Source organism: Neopsephotus bourkii, unplaced genomic scaffold, assembly GCF_033783945.1.
Source record: "Neopsephotus bourkii isolate Nb327-2 ecotype Australia unplaced genomic scaffold, CSIRO-AGI_Nbou_v1 NB_741, whole genome shotgun sequence".
In the NCBI taxonomy this organism is placed as follows: Eukaryota; Metazoa; Chordata; class Aves; order Psittaciformes; family Psittacidae; genus Neopsephotus; species Neopsephotus bourkii.
The window spans coordinates 1,631,027-1,646,434 of record NW_026901239.1 but is presented as its reverse complement, the minus strand read 5'-3'; positions in this window follow the sequence as shown (position 1 = coordinate 1,646,434).

Below are 15,408 nucleotides of genomic sequence, written 5' to 3'. Positions count from 1 at the left end.
CAGGTCATCCCTGTTAAGCGAAATAAGTTCCGACTAGCAATTTACTGTGTTAAAAGAAGGATTGCCTGGGAATTTGCACTGTTTATTGTCTTTTTTTTTTTTTTTTTTTTTTGCCACGAGTAATGCCCACACATGATGTTCCAGGGAATGCATTCACAAGTATGATTTATTTTCAGGTATGGAAAACACCTTTGCTCTTTACAGCTTTTTTCTTCATAGCTAAGGAAGTATTTTATCAGTGCTTTAGAGAGATGTAATTACAGGAATTCATCTGCAGTCCAGAAATTTCAGGTTTGAAAATCTCATCTGTGATTGCACAGGTATAAATGTTATGTTAAAACATGAAAGCTGATATTAGTGTAAATAAGGGCTCAACTTTCTGTGGAGTGCGAGGCATTGCCTACTGCCACTAGAATTAGCAGGGTGTGAAAGTACTCATAAATGCACAGAATCAAGCCCCAGAATGCGTATGTTAAACCCTAACCCTCTCCTGCTTCTTTCTGCATGATAATGGAGGACCCAGCTGCAATTCTTTTTGCTGGAGAAAAAGCTTGCACTGCCAGCACAACCCTGGTTCTTTACCCAGTACCAAAAAGTCTGAGGAAAATAACAGGAGAAACGACATGTCATCTCTTATGTTGAAGCGTTGCTACTATTTTCAGCTGTGTGACACCACCTGTACGGAAGCAGTGAGCAGGAAATGGATCTCTTTCACCTGATCATTCAAGCTTGATATGCACACATGCATGTAGGAGGTAAGGAGGTCTTAGTTTTAGACTTACATCATCATAAGATAATAACCATCCAGCACACTATCTCTGATCTTCTTCAGCAGAGCTATCTTGTGACAAAATGGTAAAAAGCACAAGATTATTCCTTAGGCTGTTATTGCTGAGTACAAGCTCATCAGTGCTGGTACCCTCAAACATGCCTGTATTATCAGACAGGAGGGAAAGAGAGTGGCACACTGCACAGTCCAGAGTGTACGTAAGTAGTCACATAGTATGTAGGACACCTAGACTGCAAACTCCACACCTTGTTAGGAAGAAGAGGAATCATAGAAAGGTGTGGTGCTTTATTATTATATTCTACTTTTTTTGTTATATTGGATTAAATCCATCAGGGTCTCCTTGCCTTTTTGTTTATTACTTTTGCTTGAGTTCTTTGAGAATAAGAGATAGTGTCTGATGAATATCTAAAGTAAATAGGCATTACTTTGTAGCAAGCAGCTATATGAGTTATCTATCTTTGTATAATGAGGCTTGAGCTGTAGTATCTCCTCTGACATTTTCTACACTCAAAAGAATCACCATATGGTTTGCTGGTCTGTGATGTTGCCTTTGGGAGTGCTAATTCAACACATGCACTGAATATGGAAATATTTCTGGTTGGAACTAAATGATCTTAAGGTCCTTTCCAACCCTAACCATTCTGTGATTCTCTGATATTATTTTAAAATTCTTCTTTGCAGGCCTCTATAATCACCTTGACAGCCTTGCTCATGTATGTGTGCAATTGGTTGTTAATTTGTAGCAGGTTTTTGAGGAAAAAAATCTAGAAACTAAACAAGCAAAAGTTTATAGGTCAGCTTTAAAACAACAAGCAGAGTTGCAGAATGTAGATGGCATTTATATGGATTTATATATAGGTATTGACATTTATAATGTGTAGGACATATTTGCATATATAAAGTATATGTACTTGGTTTCCTTGATGTCACATAGGATGTCTACACATATGCATCTCTTTATAAGAATGAAGTGGGTTTTTTGGGTGCTCAGTTGCTCCTGTTGTAGGTCTCCCAGTAACGTTTTCCTGGAACATTTACCTTCCTATCTTTTGCCATTTCACTTAGTTTCCCATTCCATAGAAAAATATACTTAATCTGATATGAATATGGAAGCTGTGTAGTTACATTTTGGTTTCTATAGTGATTGCTTGCTTGAATGTTCACAGAAAGAGCATCTGAAAGAGGCCCAAGCATAGCTGGAATAAACTAAGATTTAAATTTCAGTAATAGGCATTCACTGAAAGCTTTTTTTCTTTAAAGGCATTCAGTTCTTGTGATGGTGAAGTACTAGCTCATGATTTGTAAAGGACTGTCTGGACTTTACTGCTAATTGTAAGTCAGTGTGCAGGCTCACCCGCCGTACAAGGAAAAACAAAGTCCCTAACCATATCTCTTCTCTTTGCATTTGCTTTATTTCCAAACCCACAAACTCTAAACCAGAACAAATCAACTCAAACTGCTCAGTAATAATCACCCGAGGCCCTTGAAGCCTCAGCCAGCTGGGAGAAGACTGCACAAAACCTTATCTTATGAGCTTTTGTTTTGTGCCTTCTCATTCCTTTCACAACACCATCAAAAATGCCATTACCAGGCAAATAACTCTTTACATGCGAAATTGGTTTTAGTGCACAACACACTCCACTTTGAAATAGTTGCATATGCCAATTTACCATGTTTTCACACATGTAACTCACATACTAGAAAAAATGAGATCACTTTTAAAAGAATCAGTACTTCAAAACAGGGCTTTTCATAACCAGAAAACTGCAAGGACTACTGTTGAAAGGAAGACAGAGAACTGCTGGGAAATAGCAAGACCCGAAGTAACTTGGAGAAATTTTTGCCTTGACTAATCAACACATTAGAACTTGTCGTGACTTTGAATTGCAGGAGTCTGGGTTTTTTTTTAAGACTACTAGTATTACTAGTATATAATTATAAAGTATATTAGTATATATTTATAAAATTTATATAAAGTATATAAATATATAAAGTATTACTAGTTTATAATTATAATTCTACATATGTTTAACTTGCCACACTAAAGAAGGAAAATGAACTTAAGACTGCATGTTCTCTGTATATTATCAAAAAGGAGAAAATAATGGAAATGCATATATATACATGTGCATATATGTGTATATACACATATACATATGTTTATAGAGATGCAATTTTTAGGCTATGCAGAATATTGAAATGTAAGTATAAGAACTTACATTTGTGTGGACAGATGAACCATTGACAGTTTTTTCTTTTGCAAACTGTCAAGGAAACCCTTTTTTCCTGAATCTTTGCTTTCTTCTTGGGAAGGTGTAACCTGATACAGTATTTTGAAAACACTTGATGGATCATGTGAGTTGTTCTAGAGAAGAGCTATGCTGTCCATCAGTTAGTTGGCAATATACAGCCTACACAAATCAAATTCACTCAGAGTTTTATTTGCTTCTGTAGCAGCTGAACAAATATCACAGAGATTGAACTTGTGCTACCATAACTGGTAGTCTAATTTCTCCCAACAAACCAGTTTCATTAAGCCAGAAGGTCAGAACGGAATGAGTTTATGACAGTGTGCTACGAGCATGTTGTAAATAAAAGCCAATAGCTTTCACAATAGGTAAACTGCAATGGAGGATTTTGTGATGCTTTGCTGCCAGTACAGCATGTAAAATCCTGACACTATTTTGCTTAGCAGCAGCAGGAGTTTGTTACTGTAAGAGGTAAAAAACCCCACAGACTAAAAAAACCTTGTCTTAACAAAACCCCAAAACTCTAAAAATTAAAGTTTAAGAAAATATGTCAGATAAAAAACTTAAATCTTGAAAAAAAATATTGCACCAATTAATAAAATTAAGCTGTACTTGCAAATTGATAACTAGCTACAAAGGGAGTTACCATATGCTGCCATAAAACATTAACTCACACATTCAGGCTCCAACTCTTTTGAAAACTCTAACTAAACCAGGTCTTCCATTTCAGTCTGAAATCTAGAAAGTGTTTAGTCCCCTTTCCTTCTCCCTCCTCTCCCCTTCTTTCTCTTCATCAATGTGTCTGATTCTTAAGTCCTTTTAATACTTCTGGTTGTGCCCCTCTCTCCACCTCTCTTCTTGGTGGAAGAAAAAGGACTGTTGCATGCCATGGGACATGTTTGTAAGAGAAGAAAGATCAATTGGTATGTAACTACAATACAGTGCTAATCCTATTTGTGACATTTCCTATAACCAGGTCTCCTAGGCATCAGGTTAGTTTTATAGACATAATACCTTTTGGTGACATACATGTAATGTCGTACATGAAATACAGCCTATGCCTGAGATGGTGGCTTAGCAGTATCTCAGTCACCCGTATATTCTCTGTCAGTAAATTTAACCTCTCCTGGAACACTTGTCAAAACAAAGCTATTGGACCTAAGTGTTTTGTAAATGAGAGTGTGATCAGTTTAGAGTAGGTGGCCTATGGTTTAAACAGGAGCACTGTTAGGTACTGGTGGCTAATTAAGGTCATATTTTGACAAAGCAAGACGAAAAGTAGATAAGGAAAATAAGAAAATGTAAAATTATCTGTGAAGTAGACTTTTTCCTATTTTACTAATAGCATTGACTACAACAGCAAATTTTTACATGCTCTTCCTGGCAAACATGGCGCACTTAGTGGATTCAAAGTCAAAACCACATAGGTTTCAAAACAAAGCAGCATGTGAGTACACACTATAAGAAAACATGGCCCTGCCTTGTTCCTTTGCAGGGGTAGGTTTTGGATGTCAGCAGAGTGAGGTACAGGACAAAAGGGTAGAAGTTTTGCAAATTTCTGAACAAGGAGTACTTACATGAGTTTGTGTGGCAGAGACTGAATCTCTGGGGAAGAGCTTGCTGCAGTTACAATTTTAATGAAAATTGAAAGCTTAAGTGCCATCATTTTCCTTATCACTTTTTCCCTAAAATGATTTATTGACCACTTATACATGATACATTCTCCTGTCATGAATAACACACTATATATTTATTTTCATGAATAATGACTACCATTTTAATTGATAGTTTCAGAGGAGTAGATTTATCTGTACAATGGATAAAACTGCTCTCAATATACAGACAATATAAATTATTTTAGTATGTATTCCAATTTTCCTTTTGCAACCCAGTATGTTCCTAATCTTAACAAAAATCAATCAAATAAGATCTAATACCTTGCTATCCAGCAGCTTCTATAAAGTATACTAAGACATTTTTCTGTCATGTTTTTAAAATTTGTGTTAAATGATGTTGCCAGGAGCTTTCACTGAACCAAGGAGATTTTGACTTGGCTGATATATCTGTCCGTAAGATGTCTGTTTCATTCCATGTTAGCTTATTTGTCTTTTACTGATACCCTACCTGTATACATATGACATCTCAATTACTTTAGTCGAACATATCATCCCAATTACACTACCTTTTTTTAGGTAGAAATTTAAAATTAATAAACAAATACTGATTCGTACAATGCATGAGTTTGCATAAGCAGATGATGTATTTTGCATTCATTCCTGAATGTGACACCAAACATAGAGAGTCAAGCCTATGAAGTATTCTCTTAGTGCAGGTGATCACAGTTCAGAACTGAAATCTCCATTACTTGCAAATGATCTCATTCTGATATTAATGTTCGAGTCAACACATGATGTGTGCTCACAAATATGCCTCTGCTGTATGCTGCAGAACTACAGATCTGTTAAAGGAATAAACCTGTTTACATTCCTGTCTCTAGCATAAAACCCTAAAGCTTGCTGTGAATCCTTTCAAAATAGAATTAAAATGTTATGGAGTATGCACTAGCTTGCTTCATTAAAAACAAGCAAACAAAACCCCAAACAAACAGGAATTCCTGAACACGTTGCATTGCAAAGCATTGACCCAAATCTGTTCACAATATGTTCACCTACCAGTAATTTTAGAGAGCTATTATTTGTTTCTCAAAGTCAGGAATGATACAGTTATCTCTTCCTCTTTAATAAGGATTTCCTTATTGTAGTCTGAATAGAGTCTTCTAAGGCATTACTTCAATCCCCGTGTAAACATTTACATAAGGGGTTTTCATGCATTCAGAAATCCCAGAATGATGCATCAGTATTAGAAAGTTTTGACTGTGTCATTTTAATACTTTTCAGTACACTAGGAGATTGGTGATAGGAACACTGCCAGATATAATGGATAGAGGACACAGGAAAGTTTGTGAATGCATTGTAAATGAAATGATCCAAATGTGAGCTCCCAAGAACGAACTTGAAAATGTGACATGGGTTTTGGCTATGTCAGATTGGTAGAATCCACATAAGCAAAAAATATATTTGGGTGGGTGCCTTGTCCTGAGTAAGATACTTCACCATCTACTACAACAGTTCATTAAATTCTAAATGTCAATATTATTTGGAGCCAGGTTCTGCTTCATATTTCACTCTGAAGGTTTTTAGCTGAAAGACAGGGTGGTAGGGGAGAATATTAGTAATATGATGTATCAAGAGGTTTTAATCACAGGAGGTATTGCTTACAGACCTGGTATTCATGCCAGATGTGTTGTATAATGTATGTACAGCAGTTCAGCATTTACTGTACTTTATTTATAATGTTCTCTCTGCTTTCATATATATTTCCTTAGCTAAAGCTCTGGTATTTGAAAGAAAATGGAAATATATAAGAATTTGAATAGATTTTATCTATGTCTGCAGTAAGATGCAAATAGTTTTCTTAATCTAATATAAATAAGCCATTTTCTTGATGAAACAGGCATAATTGCTAGAAACTGTGGTTTTCTATTTTGTTATTTGAGTTATGAAATCAAAGTATTTTTTAATAAAATACTGCAGTCCATTATATTCAGCTGTTAAGCTAAAGCAAAGACTGATGAACGTTGATCAAAAGACACCACTCACTGCAGGGAGGCAAGTAGAGCAATAAAGAATTAAACCTAAAGCTACATAGCTCTTTTTGTCAGGTAGCAGCAAAGTAATTTGCATTATTCATTTCACCCTGTGAAAAAAAAAAACCTGCACACCAAACCCCTCCAAACCAACACATGAATAGATTGAAAGGACTAGATGGAATCTAGCTGGAAAATAAGGCACAGGGAAATTAAGAGAAGTGAAGAAATCAAAATCAAATGTAACAATGATACCTAGGCAAGTAAAAGAAATACAAAGGGGTTCTAGAAATATCTAGAGAGAATAGAAAAAGACCACTGAAAAATAACAAAGGGATTGCATAAGTGAAGACTCCAAGATGGATGAAATATGTTAAAAACTACTTTTTCTTAATTTTCAATAGAAAGGAAATTTATAAATGTGGGGAATATTATGTAAGAAGACAGAAAACTCTTAGAAGTGACGGACCAGAATTGTGCTTAACTTTGCACACAAGAGCCCTATTTTCTCTCTTCTTTCTCATGTTGAATAATGCTTAGATTGTGAGTAACCCTCCAGCTATTCAACAAAATGGAAAAAAAGGAAGTGCCAGATAGCATAAGGATGACACACGGAGTTACAAAGCGTAGTGCAAGCACACTGCGCTGAGAGTATCCTGCAAAATCTCTCACTAACGTATTATTCTATGAAGATATAAAAAACATTATCTGAAATTAGTATCTGTGCAAATTAAATTACGTTTTTCCTTAGTTCAAGGCCATTGTGTTTGAAATAGAAGATGGCTATTGTAGTGTTTGATGCCTTTCATAATGCATGCTACCAATGTAGCACCATGATAAAACACAGAGCGTATGCTTTAGGGTATTAATGAAAGCCAAAGGAGGCACAGCCCATGCATTCATTTAGATCCTACTCAGCATATACTTAACTTACATTTCTATTTAAGCAAATAAATATATTGCAAAAGAATATCTTATAACAATGATGTGGCTGCATACATCCTCACTCCCATACATTTGGTTCTACAGAATCTCCCCCTGCTTTGTGGTGTTTTTTTAAGTACTTGGTGAGGTCTTGTCTATTGATCAGAAATTACCTTATTGGAACAGAAGTGATGTTATAGAAGGAAAGTATAAGTGTATTACTTGGAGTTGAATGACCTGCCCTAGGGAGATCCAGTTAGAATTTTTTACTAAGTTTCAACGGGAAATGCCATTACTGCCTAATTGACACACATAGAGGAAAATATAAAATCTGCCAAAAATATAAAGTGTTTTGGCAGTCTTGTAACACTCCAATAAGGGATTATTGTATCAATGGGATTTTTCTTTTTAAAATGTTTTCTGAAAATAAAAATAATTCAAATATGAGTAAAAAGTGCACAAAACTTAAATTTCAAACAAAATATTTCAGTTTTATCTAAGAAGAATGTTTGATTGTCCTGAAACATTCTTTTTCTAATATAATCTTATGGAAGATTTGTACATCTTGGGTTTTCAATTAAATTTATAATGGAAAAAGAAAATCCATGTACTCTGTCATGGAATAAAAAATTGAGTTAGTATAAAACTCTGCTTTTGTGTTATTATGTGTCTAAGGCCATTGAGTAAGGAAATTAAAAAGACAATGAGGCTGATGTTACTCATCATTAATGAGAATTACACTGCCCAATTAAATAAAACAATAAAAAAAACTGTAAAATGAGGATCCTTTTTCTTTGCCTTTATTTTTGTAGTCTCCCTGCTTCTTCAGTCTTCAGTCAATTGGAGAAACTTCATATTATGAGAAGAGATCTCTTCTTGCACAAGAAGTTTAGGAAAAAAACCCCACTACTACTCTTGCATGCACACAGAGATAGATAGACAGAGGTGTATATACATAAAGTTCATGTGAGTCTTCCGGCATCCACTACTCTCTGACCAGGTTCTTTTAGATATTCCACATGTGGAGTGTAAAGTTTAATATCAAAATTACTTGCTTCAAGATGTTTGATATTACATGGGGTTTTTGATTTATCAGAATGATACAAAACACACTGAAATCATAATGCAAACGTAAGTTACACTTAGTAAAACACAGGAATTGCAATACACGTTTCAATTGCAATACCAAAGTGATCTCCATTGCCAGTCTTTGTAACATGCTCACTGTGGTGATGATGGATGTCTCCAGTCACTGGGAAAGAAGATTCAGGTTGAAGAAGCTCAAGACCATTGTTCTCTTTGAAATTCTTCTGTTAAATTGTTCAGTTTTATACTATGTTGGACTGAGCCACATATACACTTCCCCCTGCCCCGTGTTGGTCTGGCTAATTCAGGGACAGATTTGCATTCCTGATGAACTCAGGGAGAAACATTTACACCACCATTTGATCTACTCAGCTGCTGATAGCTGTTTACCCCAAAACAAGGAACACCCTCTGGATCCCTTTGTATTGAGATCAGGTCAATTTTCTTTGCAACAGCTGTCGTTAGTCACACCCTACATTATTCCCTGATTTTCATTGGCACAATGCACTTGCCCATTTCCTTTGAGCCCCCTTCTATTGAAGGGGTTTATTGGTCAAAGTTAAAAAAAAGCTTGAAAGAGCTTCTGACCATTTCTTGGACTCCAAGTCCAGATCTGTGTGACTTCCAAAGGTGAAGATATAAGGCAGCATCAAGTAGGGTTTGCTCATTCTTTACTTTGTTCTGATTGTAGGAGCAGCTGTTTGTTTTACTCTAATTATTTTATCCTAAAAGGCATATGGGCTAAAGATCTCTAATTCATGTTACACTCTGCATGGAAGCTGTGGCTGAAGGAGGACTAGTTGAAGAGTTTTAGCTATGGTCTTGTCTTTATTTATTTTTTTTTTAATTTATACTGATTTGCATGTATCGTTAAAAAATCAGACATTTAAAGAAAAATTTGTTTATAGTTTGCCTATATCTGTTTATGCTGTAGATTGAAAGTACCCTTAGCTGCAGATAAGAGGCATGCAACATATCTATCACAGCTGAACAGATTCAGGCACATATGAAGCATGGTAATTCAACATAGCTATTAAATATTACATATGAGGAAGATCCTAGAGCAAATAAGCATTTGTTATTGACAAGTCATAAAACTGACTCACTTTCTGTGCTTCGAATAAGAAGATGCACTTTCTGTCCAAAATTTGGGACTGCTCCTGACTCGATTTCCTTTATGTAATCTTTATGTGAATAAAGATTTCATATACACAGGGTGTTATTAAAATGTGAAATTGGTAAAAGTGAAACCTAAATAAAACATGTACTGATTTTGACATGTTTATACATAAAAATTGTAGAAAAAAGTGCAAGTAGTCTTAAAAGTTTGGCACGATTAACAAAAAAAATAAGGCAAGAAAGCCTAGTTGGATTTCCTGCATATACAGGTGATAGAATTCATCAAATGAGTCCTGCAACTGGACAACAGCTCGGCACAGACTATGGACTATCCTTTGATTTAAGCTCTTAGAAATTAAGAATGTGCATGCTCTTAAGCAAATAATTCAAGGCTTTCTTGCCTCTTCTGGTAAAAACACCCAAGCTTTTTATTTTTAAACTTTCAGTCATTATATTTTGTTATAATATGGACCCCGCTACTGTTAAAAAAATTATCCCCATTTAGGACCCTGCAGATCAGGAGCAATTCATCTGGATTTCTCCTCTGTGTTAACCAAAAGAACCAGGATGAAATGGGTGCTCCAGGCCTTTAGCAGTACTCGTGACTTTTTTCTGAACTCTTTCCAGTATGTCAACGCTTTTTCTAAGTGGAGAATAAAGACTTTGAATTTGAGCAATGTAATTGGTCTCCAAAGGTAGCACACTAAGAAATTAGTACTAGTCGATAAATGAGGAAATGTTTATTTTGGGGATGTCAGGCATGTGGCTTTCAGAGAGGAGGTTTCATTTGAATACTCTCAGAGGAAAAAACCAAATCCAGTATAAAATGCATTCTGATATCTCCACAGTTTGATACGTAACCCATGGTACCAAATGGGACTCTTCCAACTGACTTGAACAGCTTTGGATCAGGCCTTAAGTGGTTCAAGAGGTTTTGTGTAAAGCTAGGGAAACAACTAAGGACTCTGCCAATCTCTGGTGAAACCAGTATTTTGCATACTGGTTTTCACTGCTTGTGAAAGCTCCAAAGGCAGGAAACAAGAATGCTGAAAGGATTAAAAGTTAAAAAATTTTCAGGGATCCTAAAAGAGCTTGATGCATGCAGTTTAAAAAGAAGAAGGCTTAAGTGATGCACAGCTACTTTGTAAATTTCAGGAACTAATATATCATCCTACCGTTTCTCTAAGAATAACCTCTCCTCAACCTATTAGAATACAAGATATATACAAATGAAAAAATGTGATGTGAGCTCTAATGCACAACCACTGTCCTTTTTCTGAGAAAATCCCTTTTATGAGGAAAGGGTCACTTTCCTTTTTTTTTTTTCTTAGCTCAGAGCTTTGCGATTGAGTTCGGTAGCAGAGAAGTATTTGCAAGTTATAAGGGTTAGTTTCTTTAAACTCTGAGTATCAGTACTCCTGCAGCATAGAAGGAAAAGAAGACTTTGGGTGAATTAGAGAATAATGAATCATCTTTATTTTTTGTTGTCTCTGTCCATGGTAAACACTAGAGCTGAAATCTTAGTCCCAATGAAGAGTATGACAGAATTCGCCTTGAATTCAGTAGTATTGAGTTTTTCATTAACATTTATCATTTTTTCCCCTGAGCCGTTCAACAATGGCAAAATAGTCTGTGTAATTCATTGCACATACAAAATATGCATATAGAGCTCTTGGCAGAACAAGCTCTTGCATAACATAAGAGCCGCATTAGTCATATAATGAAGTAAGGAATGGGCAGCACATGTGCATGCATACATCATCACATACACCCCTTGTGGGTATCCGAATCTACAGGATGTTCTGTGGAGGAAAAAGCCTAAAGCCAGAAATTTAACATCTCATTTGTGATGCATTGTTACTTATTTCCATTACATATGAATATATGCTCAAAAGTTCACTATTTTCATTCATCATAAAATATGCCTTCTTATTGTGTCTATTTATTTTTGACTGTCCCATTAAGAAAGTAGGTTGTGTAAGTAACTATAAATTATATCAATCCCATATAAAAGTTATTCTTACCTGTTCGTCTCAGGTACTAGATGTATGTATGTCTACCTACGCATACATAAAAATATATAGATATTAAATATATACCAATCTTGAAGAACATCTCCCATCAGCCATGAATAAAGCAAAAGTTATTGCTGCAAGATAAGCTGACATGGAAAAACACACCTCTATTTTACCTTATTATCATGAGCAGCCCCTTGCAATTCTCCTTTTTCATCATCTTCACCCCTCTCCAGCAAGAAGTCAAAGCCTGTTGTTTTGATAATGCTTTCTCCATAGTGCTGAACAGTTACATTAGAAGAGGTTTATGGGTGGAAACAATGTAGCTATTTCTAAGGTAAAATGCTCCTGCTTCCGCAAAAATAGAATCAAATTTATATAATTTCAAGTACTCCCAGAAGTAATTCAGCAGATACTTAGTTTTATTTTCATTGTATATCCTCTCATTCATAAATCTTAACTTTTCAACACTTTTTTATAGTCTTCCTGTCTTGTGATCAAATCTTTCCTTCCTCCTCTCATTTTAACATGGTTTGAGTACAGTATGTTTTGCTGGTTTTGAACAGGTGAGCCGGAAAATCAGTGAAAATGTCTTGGGCTTATATATGAATCTCTACTCTTTTCGTGGAATGGAGGGAAACTGAGGAGAAGACTGAGTGTCTTTATGTTCAGGTAAAATAAGATGCAACACAAATATTTTAGAACAGCATTTGGCTGAAGTGTTTTTTATACATTTTTTTAAAGGAAGTAAAGATCAGCTAAATTCCTCTGTCCAAAACAGAATGCAGTTAAATATATAGATTTTCATTGGTACATGCTAATTCTTTGGCTGAAGAGCCTGAAGGTGAGATACAGCTCCTTTTAACAAGATATATTTTTCCAGGATTGTCCTTAGCAAACACGTCAAATTATACTTGAATAAGGCTGCTATTTTGTTATTAATGATTTTATTTAGTCTGAAAATATTCGTAAGTGGATAGTGATAACAAGTAATACCATTTATGAGGCTTTAAAATAAGTTGGATCCTTTAAACACATCCATATCTTTCCTTTTTGATCAGATATATGTCACATGTACCGTAAAGGATATTTTGCATACCCTTCACTGGTACTTCTTTATGAGGGAACACCTTTTTTGCATGACAGTGGCTTGCATGAAAAAGCCTGAGTGCATAAAACCTCAAGCTTTAGGGACTGAGGAAGGGAAATCAAGGAAGGGAAATCAAGGAAGTGGTAGAGATGAAGGTCACATAACACCATCTCAGAGTTGATTTGCCACTGCCTTGCACAAGAAGTGGCTATGTACAATGGTCTGCTAAACTTCTGCATTGCTTTCACTCTGAAAGTATAAATGAGTTTGTAGGTAAAAGGTAGTCATGCTCTTTTTTAATTCAGTATCCATCACTTCCACTAATTCCTTGCTCTACCTATCAGTCCACACGTGACCCCGGGAAGAAGCTGCGCCTTCCTCTCAAGCTTGCGTGATGCATGTCTGCAGTAAACCCTTTGATCGTTCCCTATCTAGCCCTTCACAGGCATACCTCAGGGTATTCACCTAGGCTTGTGCTGCAAAATGTTTGTGTTTAAGAATATGTAACAATAAGCATTAAATCACACAAGAATATGAAACACTAGGCATTACATCACAGAGTTGTACAAAACTGACCAAAACCTTAAACAATTGAGATAGTAGCTGCCTGATCATTAGATATTTTCTGCAACAACTAAACAAAATGAAACAAAGATGCAGGAAGTCAAAGAGAGCCTAGACAAGGCCTGGCAATTCCTGGGGCCAGCGCTGTTAGCTTTACACAGAGTTGATGGCTACAACATACTGCCTTGCAGCAGGCTGTGCCAATGGTGGCTTGGCGTGGCAGCTCTTCACAACCCAACTTCTTTGAGTGCCCAGCTGACAGCACCTCACAGCCTTTGAGAAGGGTAACAGCATTGGAGAAGACATCGTACTGTCCTTTAATTTTGTCTTGAAATCAAGTTGCTGATAGACTGCTGATCTTTGCCACATATTCATACACTTCTGTTCAGAATGTGTTTAATGCTGTATTTCACAGGCACTGATCTTCAAGTAAGAAATACACTATAAAAATCTGAGCTCATATCCATGTAGAATATTTATACACAGTGAGGATTAGTCAGCTGCTCTCCATCTACCCAGAGGCATGAATGTCAAGAATACTTCAGACTACAGGATTTATTGATCCTAATGTAGCTGCCATATTCAGTCAAGAAAGTCTGAAAGGAGTAAATAGGCATCTATAGACTGGTTCTCCTTTAAGGTTTTTCCAGTAGCCTACACTGGTAACCATTACATAATAATTACAAATAAACAATTGATTAAAACTGACATTCTTCACTCATAATATATAGAACTGAACTCTTCAAGTGACATCATTGAAGCCAATGCAGACACTATGCAATATGATAAAATTGGAAAGAATAGAGCTATATGTATATGTATTTAACTAACTGAGCTATTGAAAGATAAACATTTCTCCTGGAAAATAAAATGTCTAGATAAGCATTAGACTCTTGAAATGCACTAACTGAAGTGAAATGCACCAGAGTGCTGTTTGGTCTCTTCCTTCTAAAGAAAATTTAGTAGCAACAGGTGACAGTGGCATTTTAAGCTCTTGCTCATAAACATTACATCCTTCTCTGAGATGTATCTTTATAGCTACTTAGACCTGTAAGTCTCTTTTACAAGTACTCCTAGAGTGAACTTCAGTATGATAATATCTTAAATCTATCGAAGTTCTCTGTGCCCTCTCCACCCCAAAAAAGCAAGCAGCACAAAGGCTAAACTGGATTACAGTGACCAATACACAATTCATAAGCTTGCCAAAAGCTATCAGTAGAATTCAATTATGATAACCAAGAAATTATTTACGAGGGTATATGCAACACCACATTTTATTATTTATTTATTGCAAGCACTGTTTTTAAATAAATAATGCAGTCTACAGTATAATTATACATTTACATTTCTCTCCATAAGAAAAAGTCTGCAGAGTTTAAGTTTTCAGCTTGCTAGAGGATGAACCAAATCTGGCATCAAGTTAATACAATGGACCGTGCCTCTGTGGATGTCTTCTACCAACTGCATCCTGTGGGTTGCTATCCTTACTCCTCTCTTTCCAATCTTACTACTTCAGAGTTTGAGTATATCATGGTTTAAGCCCAGCAGGTAACTTGGAACCATGCAGCACCAGCCACTTGCTCACTCCCCACCTTTTGTGTGGGTTGGGGAAGAGAATCAAAAGAAAGCAAGCCCCATGGGTTGAGATAATAGTTCAAAAACTAAAGTATAATATAAACTTACTACTACTAATAATAATAATGATAAGGGAAGTAACAAGGGGAAAGAAAATAAAACTAAATAGGGAAGTGGAAAAAAAACCAATAAACACAGGTGATGCAATGCTCACCACCTGCCGACTGATACCCAGCCCAACCTGAGCATTGATCTGGGCCTTCCAGGTAGCTCTCCCCAGTTTGTATACTGGGCATGATGTGCTGTGGTATGGAATACCCCATTGGCGAGTTTGGGTCAGGTGTCCTGTC